This window comes from Hibiscus syriacus, unplaced genomic scaffold (assembly GCF_006381635.1).
Source record: "Hibiscus syriacus cultivar Baekdansim isolate YM2019G1 unplaced genomic scaffold, ASM638163v2 tig00112004_pilon, whole genome shotgun sequence".
NCBI lineage: Eukaryota > Viridiplantae > Streptophyta > Magnoliopsida > Malvales > Malvaceae > Hibiscus > Hibiscus syriacus.
Genome location: NW_024063236.1, coordinates 14,533 through 26,665, shown reverse-complemented (window position 1 = coordinate 26,665; position 12,133 = coordinate 14,533). Strand labels below are relative to the sequence as shown.

At 31.7% G+C, this 12,133-nt stretch overlaps 1 long non-coding RNA gene across 4 annotated transcripts; it reads left to right on the top strand.

Annotated features, from left to right (window-relative positions):
- The first annotated feature begins 9,946 nt into the window (after nt 1-9,946).
- On the top strand, nt 9,947-11,801 carry LOC120174159. 4 transcript variants are annotated; one of them, XR_005521138.1, is made up of 4 exons: nt 9,947-10,441; nt 10,525-10,582; nt 11,049-11,172; nt 11,562-11,801. It is a non-coding gene; the product is annotated as an uncharacterized LOC120174159 (long non-coding RNA). The 4 variants fall into 4 exon arrangements; XR_005521137.1 differs by having other exon boundaries at nt 11,550-11,801; XR_005521139.1 differs by having other exon boundaries at nt 11,049-11,208.
- Nucleotides 11,802-12,133: the final 332 nt, after the last annotated feature.

Genomic DNA, 12,133 nt, shown 5'->3' with positions numbered 1-12,133 from the left:
GCCTAATAGTAATAAAAATCAGGCTTTGGATTTTGTTAAGGTAATAATGTCATTATAATAGATACTCTATAATAATTCAATAATAATTTATACTTACTTTGAACACTTATTTGCTGTATTGGAGAAATTTTCTTTAGAGGTCTCTGACAATTATTTGAAGCAAGTGTTAGGAAAGAGATGGAGAGACCACAAGAGCTCATTAAAAAAGAAATACTTCAAGAATGATCTCAGTCTTGAAGAGAAGCTACAAACTGTCCCACATGGAATGCTCAGGTGTCAATAAGAATATATAGTCAAATTTTGGAGTTCACAAAAATGACAGGTATGACTTATTTTTCAAAAATAATTTTAACGAATTATAATATTGACTTTATAAGTGGTTGTTTGAAATTGTAGGACTGAGAGCATGTTGGTTTTGCTAGCAGGCAACAACAAACGTTTACGCACATGGCTGGATCAAAGAGCTTTGATTGTATAACTAATGAGGAGGTATTATAGATTATTCACATAGTTATTTGTATTACATGTACATACTAACTCAAATTAATTATATTATGGTACATTGTAGGAAAATACATCTGGTTCTAAAGTTGGTCGAATCAAACTCTTTGACATGACACATACAAAAAAGGATGGCACTCATATGACTGCTGAAGCTGCAGAAATTATGGTACGTTTATTGAATAAAGGATTTGAATTATGTTTTATTTATATCTGTAGTATGACATTTTTATTTGAATTAATTAATTATTTTATTATTAGGAAAAATTGAGGGAGAAAAGGGCGGAGTATGAGCTATGGCTTTGAGTCAAGGTCTTGTTAATGTGGATGACATTGAAAATTAAGCTATTAATGACATTTTGGGTCTTGAAAGATATGGTCAGGTTCACTATCAAGGATCATTCGTTACTCCCACCAAATATTTTGGATCCAGTTCATCTCAGTACATGTCATCCCAGTCTCAGTCTTCCCAATTAGAAGTTAGTCGTTTAAAACAAAAGTTGGCTGAAATGGATTAACAAATGGCTAACATGAAAGCTGAAAATGAAGCAAGGGAAGCAGCGAAAACAGAGAGAGAAATAACATATCAGCAGAAATGTAAAGAATTTGAAAGCGACTAGAAGATATGATGCAGATGATACAGAAAACGCAACATCAGAATCCACCATCTTAGTCTTATTTATGTTATATGTTTTGTTAATGTTATTAAACAATGTTTAACTGCATTACTATTACGTTAATGTAAACTTTTATTTACTATAATGGATTTGATGTTGGTTGTTATGGAAATAGAGTTTGTTGTTATAGATGTAATGTTTGTTGGATAATGTAACATGTTGAAAAACACAGATTTGGGTAATCGAAGAAAAAATAAATTGTTGTCAATTATGTGTTCATTAGTGGCGTTTGTAAAAAGAGCGCTAAATAACACAAACAATATCGGGGTTTTACATAAAAACTCCACAAAAAGTTTAGCAATTCTGCAGCGTTTTTATAAAAAAAATGCCGCTATATACTAGATCTTTTACGGCGTTTTTATCATACTAGATCTTTTACAGCGTTTTTATCAAAAAACCACCGCTATATACCAGACCTGTTGCGTCGTTTTTATCCAAAAATTGTCGCTAAATATCTTAACCTTTTGCGACATTTATAAAAAATGCCACTATAGATGTAGGCATTTTGCGACATTTGTATCCAAAAAACGACGTTATATATCTCAACCTTTTGCAGCGTTTGTATCTCGTCACCTATTGCGGCGTTTATTCAGAAAACACCACTATATCTCTTCACCTAGTTTGCCCGGTGCTTATTACGGCGTTTTTCATATCGCCGCAAGCGTTTTTAGCTGTGCTTAAAAACGTCGCTATAGGTAAAAAAAAGCTGCAAATGCTCTTTTTTGCTTTAGTGGTCTTGTATAAATTCCCATGCTTGGTTGATAATAAGATAGGTTGATTTTGAGGTTGATTTCTATAAGGTTCTCTTTTATCTTTCAAAAACACAATGCCTCGGTGAGGTTAACCTTCATCCATGATAGTAATTTGCTTCCAAGTTGCATAAGTCCTATGTCTTTATAAGGTAAACTTTCGTGCACATATATGAAAATGTATCCTCCTAAGTTAAACTTGGTCCCTATGAGCCTATAATGGTGAGGATTGAGGGAATTTCTAGCCTTTAAATGGAGATGATTTGGGTACCCATTTTTAAAACCAAGCTAACATGTAGTAAATCATAGGAGTCTATCCGAAGTAGAGCCGAGTTGAACCTCTATATATTTGTGGTTATATACTTATGTATACGAGAAAAACTCCCTTACCTTTTGTACTTCAGTTATCTTATGGTTCATGCATGTTAAACTCTCTTGCATTAATCTAATTATAAGCTTGTTTGGTATGACTTTAAAAGCATGTTGAATAGAAAGTATGTTTAGGTAGGATTTTTAATGATACATGTGGAATAGTAAGCAAGAGAGGGTAGGGTTTTATTTCTAGTTTAATATGTTTTTACTCTTTGTTTTTCTCCCATGCTAAATTATTGTTTTTTGTGTTATTTTAGTTTCCGCTTCATATAGATTTGCATCATTCTCATATAAAGGTCAAAATCGATCCAAGAAATAAAAAGTGTTCACCATGAAGGGGTTTTCGTACACGGTGAAAGATAATTTTGATCCTAAAGCATGATAGAAAATGCTTTCAAGCAAGTGTGAGAGGTGCCTAAAACACTGATGAATTTAGTCGAAGAAGCTACAACATCAAGTTGGAGGTTTGATCTTATGTCGCCCTATGGACGGAGAATAACTCGACTTATAACTCTTATGTTTTATGTAATGGAGTTATATATATATAGATGGAGATTCTTTTATAGGATTGATTTATTTAGACCAGTACCCTCGCATATTGTAACATCTCAGTTTAGCTACGGGTTTGCACTATTCGTAGTTTATCTAGTAGCTTAGGAGTGGGTTAATTCCTTATTCGTAGTTTAGCTACGGGTTTGCACTATTCGTAGTTTATCTAGTAGCTTCCATACCATTAGAATTATCCTTTCTTCCCACGAAATTCAACATGGGAACCACCCAAGGTCGTTCTTTTCTTGGAGAAGGGTTTTGATATACCAAAAATGCTTTTCTTTTTCTTGACATAAATGCATCCCGATGACATGGATTAAATCTAGCGTTAAATCCATATAGATTTTCAATTTATAGATTGAATTTATTAATTAATATCAAATTGATAGAATGTATAAATAATAAAAAAATATATACTATTGTACAGATTTAAAAAATGTTACCCAAACAATCTTGTTAACCAGTTAATAGTTATCAAAATAGGAACACCTTAATAGTTGGGTGAGCAATAGGGGCCTAAATTATAATAGTGGATATAGTAGGGTTAAAGAACGAAACTCTTAAGAAGTTGAGCAAATTAGTATAAAAGGAGAAAGTGAGTTTTAAAAGTGTTGATTAAATATATATATATATATATATATCAAGATTCTTAATTCAACTTTTATTGTTATTGTTGTAAAACATAAAAAAATGTAAATTTAGATGTTTTTAAACAAATTTTATTTTTTATACATAAAAATAAGTCTATAATTTAAAAGTTATAGAAAAAGAATTATATATTTGGGAGATGATATAATGCAATGAACTGTACATGAAATGGTAGATTGTCCTCTTGCAAGTTGGCCTACTCGGCTGAAGTGTCTACATTCATTCAACCCCCCAACAATCCAACAGCTGCCCATAATGGGACCTCTATGTTCAGCTGCATTGATTTGTAACGGATCCAGAAATATTAATAACATAAATTTTTTATATAGAATAAACACAAATAAAACTTTTATATGAGTACAGTTAATAAAATAGATAACAAACAAAGAAAATTTGAGTTTCAAGTAACCCTTGCACCTTAGCCAGGCGTGAATCCGTCACTGTTTGCCACTTGCTGCTGAAGTGTTTGTTATAGGCTCTCTGTAAAGGTCTGAAATCCTACATTTAATCAATCAATCTCTTGCTGGTGGGTTGGATTTACATCATCCATTTGCAGCCTTCTTTAGATCCCCGAAATGGGTGATAAAGATACACAAGCAAAGGTCCCCCCACCCCCAAAAAATAAGCGCAGGACCACATTTCTACCCAAAAGCCATGCACTTTCAGTTTCTCCATCTTTTTTAACATGCTTTACATACATTTTATTTTATTTATTGAGAGAAAAGATAAACCTAATGAGTTGGAACAAGCGTATAAATATCTACTAATATCCTAATCTGAAGGGAAAAAAAACCAAATATGAATAAATATTTAAATCCACAGGGTTTCAACCCTCGGGGAGAATTTGTAGCAGCCTAGCAGGCTTCATACTGATGCATGGGGCAGCTGCAGCAAGAGAACAAAGGTAGATTAGGTGGTTGGTTGGTGAATAAAATGAGGCTAAACCCGCACTTTTTGCAGTGGAAAACGAATCCCAAGGTTTCCAGAATATGAAAAATGAAATGGAAGAGACATGGAACTATTCAACATGCATGCCGACCAGCTAGGCATGATGAGGCCCTGCCCATACATGGTCTCCATATCATCCCCTCATCCTGTAAAGGTACTACTTTGTACGTCACATAACTACAACATTACTAGTGTAGCTCCATCATTTGTCGGTTATACACAGGATAGATCGAGGAGTTGATCAGTCTGATAATTTTAAATTCTTATATAATTTAATTTTTATATTTTATATTAATAATTTTTTTTACCTCCAAAATTTTATAAATTCGCACCTAACATAAAATTATAGTCCTGATCTCGATTATACCTATGGTATTTGTAGTTTATTAGTATTATCCATCTTTCAAACACACTAATTAGACAAAGTGTAAGATGGATAATACCTCTAATTTAGGTCTTATTCTATTTTAGCCCTTCTTTTATGCTCAACTTTCAGATTTAATCTTTATATTTTAATTCAACATAATTTAATCATTCTATTCTTATAATTTCATCGGTTAATCTAAATAGTTAACACAGTAAATTAGTCCAATTAAAATATTAGCATGAGTTTTTTTTAATAAAAACACCCATTTCAACACAAAAATATCCATGTCAATGTGATGAGTTAAAATGGTACTTAAGAAAAAATAATCCTAGTCGTAAAAGGGAGTGATGTCTCAGATTTAAACAACTGCGTCTGATGCAGGGTGTATGTTTGTTAACAATAGCTAAGAAAAATTATGAATAGATATTAATTCGTAATCATCTCATACTATTAAAAAACTCAAATCAACATAAGAACCAAATTACTATAGAAGATTAAAAATAAAGAGACTAAATCTCATACTTGAGCATAACAAAGGAAGCATTTAAAACAGCTCCAAGGTAGTGCACCATGCTTTATTGTCTATCAAATACACCTCAAAAAACAAATCCCTGAGGCCACCTCCAGGCTTTCCATCTTCTTTTGTTCCTTTTAATTTACACCTCTTTAACCATAGATTCAGTTAAAATCACAGCTTATTATTAAAGCTGTGTATGTACATGCATATATAAAGTGATGTCCACTAGGTGACAACCGACAAGTATTCAATAAGTTCCCCAATCACAAATTCGCTCCATATCTCCCCCATCTTGAGCTTTTAAAAAGTTCAACTATTAAAACGCCCCGAGCAAAGTGAAAACATATCAAATCCATTGGAACAAATATCTTCCTTGCAATTACCATGAGAAAAGCTTGTACAAGCCACGGGAAAAGGATGAACCGCCTAGTGCTGAGAAAGAAGGTGAAGTTTGCGAAATTTTCGGTCCATAGAAACCTTTGTAAGCTGCGAAAGATCGTTCCGGAGTGTGGCGATGCCGATTTAGAAACGTTGTTTCAGAGGTCTATCGTCCACATTATCGAATTAAAGTCGCTTGTTCATGTTCTCAGAAACCTTGCAAACTACCATGGTGTATGACTCTGCAATAGTTGCCTTCTATTATCTACGTTTTCAGCAAGTGTAAGTTTCGATTTCACGTAACATAGATATGAATATGACCAAGTGGACTATATTCCTGAGAGATAAGTTACGCATAATGCATGTTATAATCAATGTATTTTACTAAAAGAAATGTCAAGGCATAATTTCATGCAGCATATATATATTCTTTAGTTTCTGCATTTGATTTTAATGGAATCAAAATCTCTATTTATTGTTTATCATCTCTTAAAAGTAATTATATCATCGAAGTTGGAATTATATTACTCTTTCAAAATTGAACAAGAAGAGTTTGAATCACATCAATAATTTATGGGCATCGTATAAAAATTCGAACAATATACTTCCCCGTCCTCAAACCCAACAAGAGTACTTCACCGAAGCACATAAATTTTTTCCAACCAAAAAAATCTGTGGGAAAGGGGCCTCATATTGTAACCAAAAACGAACATGGGGTCCAAATGCTTTGGACGGAGGGCGGGCATAGATCTATATATGTAAACAACGAAATGTGCTTTATTTGGGCTAAAAGGTGGACCAGACATGTTAAGTTTATTTCGATCAAATTCGTTGGAGTATTATTTAGACTAACAGGTAGGTTTTTCTAATAAGAGTAAAGTTTTTTTTGCTCAGCAAACAGAAAATTTTATTCCATTTTCAAGGTAACCAAATCCCCAACTTAGAGCCTCATTAAAAAATTCCCTAAACCTAAATGGGGAAAGAGTACTCCAAAGTTGAGGAAACAAGACTTGATACAAAACACAAGTTACACAAAAAGAAAGTGGGGCACACCTTGAACTAAAAGACTCCCCCGCCCTAACAATATGCCAAGTAATCTGCCATATTGTTGGAAGTCCTAGGCGAGGACACAAACTTATTCTTAAATATCTTCAATACATTGGCATCAATTTCCTGAAAAACTGCTCCCCACCTCCATGGACGAACAGAGTAATTCTGAACCCAATTTAAGATTACTTTAGAATCAAATTCTACGATCAGAATAGCCTTACCTAAAATATTATAAAATGATAATAGTTAATTATTACGTAAAATGAGCAAATACATTTGGTTGATTGGTCAAACTATTCTTTTTTGTTCCTTATATTCTTAAGTTATGGGTTGTAGACCTACTAGGGGCACTCCATTTTCCTCCTAGAATCCCTTCTTCTCCTTCTCTAGATAAAATTAAAATTAAATTTAAAATTTATCATAAAAATGTTACATAAAATATTATAAATTGGTAATAGTTTATGATATGATGTAAAGTATTTTTAAAGATTTATTGTACATAAAATATTATAAATTAATAATGTATGCAATTTCGTAATTTGCGCAATTACAAAAAAAATAATAAAGTTATTATAGTTTTACTTAAAGTAGACAAAGTCGTCCAACTATTCCAAAAAAAAAATTAATTAAGGTTCTAACTATTTTTTCATTCAATTATTAATTTATTTTCTTTTAATAGAAGGTTGAATCAAATAAGTTATTTGATTTTGGTCAACATTGAATGTTATCTCTAATGATTTTTATCATTTTTGTCATGTATCGTACCATGGTATTGTCATATGGCGTTTCTAAATTTATTTCGAAAATTATCTGAAAATTAAAAAAAAATCATAACAATATTATGATTTTGAGAAAATTCTTATAACTTATAAAAATAAAAAAAACAATTGACAAAAAACTAAATAATAAAATAAAAAATTGTTAACTTTATTTTGAAAACATGTATTATATAAAAAAATAGAGATAATATACAAATACTAAAACTTATTAAAAGTTAATTAAAAATTATAAAACATACTAAAACCTATAACAACATTTAAATATGAATTTGTTCTAGGATTGAAAATGTATTGAAAGTGATGTGAGCACGGACATGCACTTGGCATCATTTTTGGCAACTGACTATTTGATCGAGGCAAGATGTTTGCATTTGAAAAGCTTTGAGAAGCTTATTCGAGCTTAATTTGGGATGTTCAAACTAAGGTCAGATTTATAAAAGCCTTTTTCAATCCAAAAGAAGAACCACCACTATCATACTTATGCGATCACGACCAATAAAGATCTAGAGGAATTTTTTAGTGGAACAATTACTCGTGCTAGGGCAAGAAAGTTTCAAGAAGCTATGAGAAATGTGTTTTGCAAAGGAGGGAATGTCGTAATCGTTTTTCGCCTGGAGGGGGAAAGACCGATACTGACTCGAGGTTTTCTCTTTGAAAATCATTTTGAAATATGAGAAGTCGCCACCAATCATTTAAGGTGAGATTGGAACACCATAAAAATCGGATGCTTTTAATAAAATATTTTGTTTTTATCAAAATACCGGGTTTGAAGGTCTGCGAAAATCCAAAAATTAAGTTCGGAAGTTAGTTACGCGTGGGGAAGGATTAACACCCATACAAGTGCCCAAAAATTGGTACCTAGTTGATTACCTTATATTTAAAATCAGAAATTTGGAGTTCGATCTTTATTTAATTTAAAAATCATGAAGGATGCAAAGTTGAAAAGAATATTCGTTTATCGAGACAGATAGCATTCGCCCCGAGCGTAAATACGGGAGATCAGCTATTGTGCCTAATAACCGAATATTGCCTCATTTTTAAAAAACATGATGTGTTTTGAAAAAGATGTCGACTTATTCAAGGAATTACTAGTAATCACCCCTGAGCACGATCGCGGGAGATATAATATTAATTCCTTAATAAGTGAACAATGCCTTAGATTTGTAAAAACAATGCAATCAAACAAAATTTTATTTGTGCTAATTAAACTAAAAATAAATTAAGGCTTTTTCTAACTTAAAGTGTCAAATTATAAAAATTAAAGAATAGGAGCTCAAATTTAAAATGTTATTTCTAATATTAATACTAAATGCTATATATTAAAAATGATTAAATATTCACGTATTAAAAAGTTTCTTTCGATAATTTTAAAATGCTCGAATATCCAATTAGGTTGGTCAAGTTATGCATATGAGATTAACATACAAATTAAATAAAATATATCTATACACAAAGAAATATACAAAAGTAATAACTTTGTATATATACTAAGTTATCAACCAATTTTTTTAAAAAATACATATTAATATATACACATATATATTACGTTAACATGGAAAGAAAAGAAATTTCAATTTCATGATCATATATATATATATATATATATATATTAAATCCCTTAATAAAAGGTAAAGTAAATCATGATTAACGCATTTCATTAATAAAGGAATATATATATTATATTAACATGGAAAGAAAATAAAACATTGAACAACATTATAGGGTCACACCTACACCTACATATATATATATATATATATATATATATATATATATATATATATATTAAATTCTTTAATAAAGGCTATACAAAGCATTCATACCATATTTGTTTACAAAAGGATATATATATATATATATATATATATATATATCTTGATAAAAAATCATAGGTATATATATATGAATATGCCACGTATTTAACAATCAATTATTAACCCAATATAATATAATATATTAAAGGATTACTACAGAAATTTATCTAATACAAAATTACATGTTTTAAGCAAAAATATACGGGATCATTAAAAACAATTATACCTAATATAATAGCAATAAAATAAAAGTACCTAATATAATATATATTCTAACATAGAAATACAACTTTCTAGTAAACATGCAAATTAAATTAGGGACTAAGATGAATTATAGTGAAAACACGATGACATGAAACTAAATAACTCAAAATATTATGCCTAAAATATAAATTTTGAAAATAATTAAACCAAAAACACAAAATACTAAATTAAAAATCAGTCCTGACTAGTGACTAATATGAAAATAAACGACAAATGTACAAGGGCACGAAAACAAATTACTCTAAAGTTTCAATGACTGAAAGTTAATTTACCCAGACATCTTAATATAAAACCTAAACTAACATTAAACCTAAGCTAAACTCCTCTGCCGCTCAACCTCTCTCGATTCTCTCCATATCTTCTTCTTCTTCGTCCATTCCTTTCTTCTTCGTCTCAGTTTGAGAATTTCCAGAGGCTCTGTGACTTCCACTGGCTACCAAAGCAACCCCAAAGCTCCATTCACTCTTACAAGCCTCAGCCTAGGGTCAAAACCACAAAAGACAGATTCTAAAGACCCAATAAATCCCATTTCGACTCTCCACTCTTACATGATCGAAAACAAGGCTCCTCCAACCAGACAAACTACGGCCGACCACCATATTTTGGTGACCACTCCACGCTCTGACTACTAACAGAGGCGACCTATAAGGCCATACCCTAAACTAGCCACCTTGATTCCATCTTTATAACACACTAAACAAAACCCTTAGCACTAAACAAACACCCTGAACAAACAAAAGCTTCGACCCCTCACTTCGGTAACATCCCGAGACCGACGGGACTCCGACACTGCTTCAACCTCGGTAAAGACTCCAACTCAAGGCTAATGTAATACTACTCCTATCTCCCTGTCTATTTTTGTTTTAAAACTTATCTTCACTAAACTAATCTCAACCCCCTCTTCTCGACAGAGCCCGAACAGAGAAAAAATGGAATCAACAAGAATCCACTTGAATTCAAACAACCCATGTAAACGTTTGAGTTATCCCCTTTTCTTTCTTTATTTGGTTTCAAATATAAATAAAATACAAATTAGAAAAATTGAAGCTTCTGAAAGAGAATTGAAGGAACCTTAAAACTTTTGTATTACCCAATTACACTGGGTTACATTGCTTATGAATACACAACAAAATTGGGAATGAAGACCCTTATTATTTGGTGAATTTCCCTCTAAAATTGGCCTATGTTCCCCGTTTTGTTTCGGTATTTCCTCCTACTCTTTGTTCTTCGAATGCTTCCTTTTTATTTTTCCACTTCTCACCGAATCCATTGTCTTCTTGTTGCATATTGATTTTTAGTGGGGATTAGGTTTGTATCAGGTGAGATTGGATGATGAGTTTAGGTGAAATGAAATCCCGAAATTTTCGGGATTAAATTACTTTCTTTTCTTTTGACTTTGGTTACTTCTGATGATATTTTAATTGCTTGTTTGCAGGTCTTGGTTGGTACAAGCTGAGTCAGCATGGGCGCTCGTGGGTGGCCAACATGTAGTGGTGGTGGGATGTGCACGAGCTGCTGCTCAGTTGGAGAGATCCACGTAGGAGGCATGGATGACTGTGGTAGAGTTGCTGCCACCGGATCGGGTCTTGTAACATGTAAAAAACAATTATATTAATAATAATAATATAATTATAATAACAATAATAATATTTAGGACGAAAAAACGAGTGTTAACAGGGAACTTGAAGGGTAAAACACCAATTTTGATGGAACATTCCAGCATTTTACTTGTGTATGAGTTTGCATGAACATTAATTAGTTTGCATGTTTTATTATGCATATTAGTTCATTTAAATGCACTTGAATAAATATGCATGGTAGTTCATTTCATTATACATGCTAATTTATTTAATTAAACTAGTTCATTTAAAGTTTGCATGGCATGTTTATCTCATAATTTTATTCAAGAATGAATGTTTACTACAAGTGTGTTTAGGTGCGATTTCAGTTGTGGATGAGTTTGGATCAATAAAGGCGGGCACATAAAAGGAGATGAACAGTCACATCAAATGCAAGCATGGAAAAAGGATCAAGAATATCAATCAGTTTGTCTTCCATTTATGTAAAGAAGTGTTTGGGTCTTGAAATCAATTAGATATTATTCCTTTATCTCTTAGTTTTTCGAAACCTTTTGTTACACATCAATCCAATATCGGGAGCCTGAGATATGATCAATTTATTAGAGATAGTGCAGGTCGAAATTTCATTACGGGACATGCATCTAAGTAAGGCTTGAACATTCAAAGAACTTTCCAAATTATTTTCATTTCATCTTTCATATTGTGAAGATAAATAATATCTTTAAGCAATAAACATGGTCATAATTAAAAAAAAATAAACAAGCCTCACGTATCAAATATCATGAGCCATAACGAGCATCAAAATAACATAAATATATATAAGAGCATCCAAATATGCAAATATCAATAATATCCAAATCTACAACCAAAATATGAAAAATCATCCAGGAACATGAAACCATCCAAATATCCAAACCAAAAATAAAAATATCGAACCATA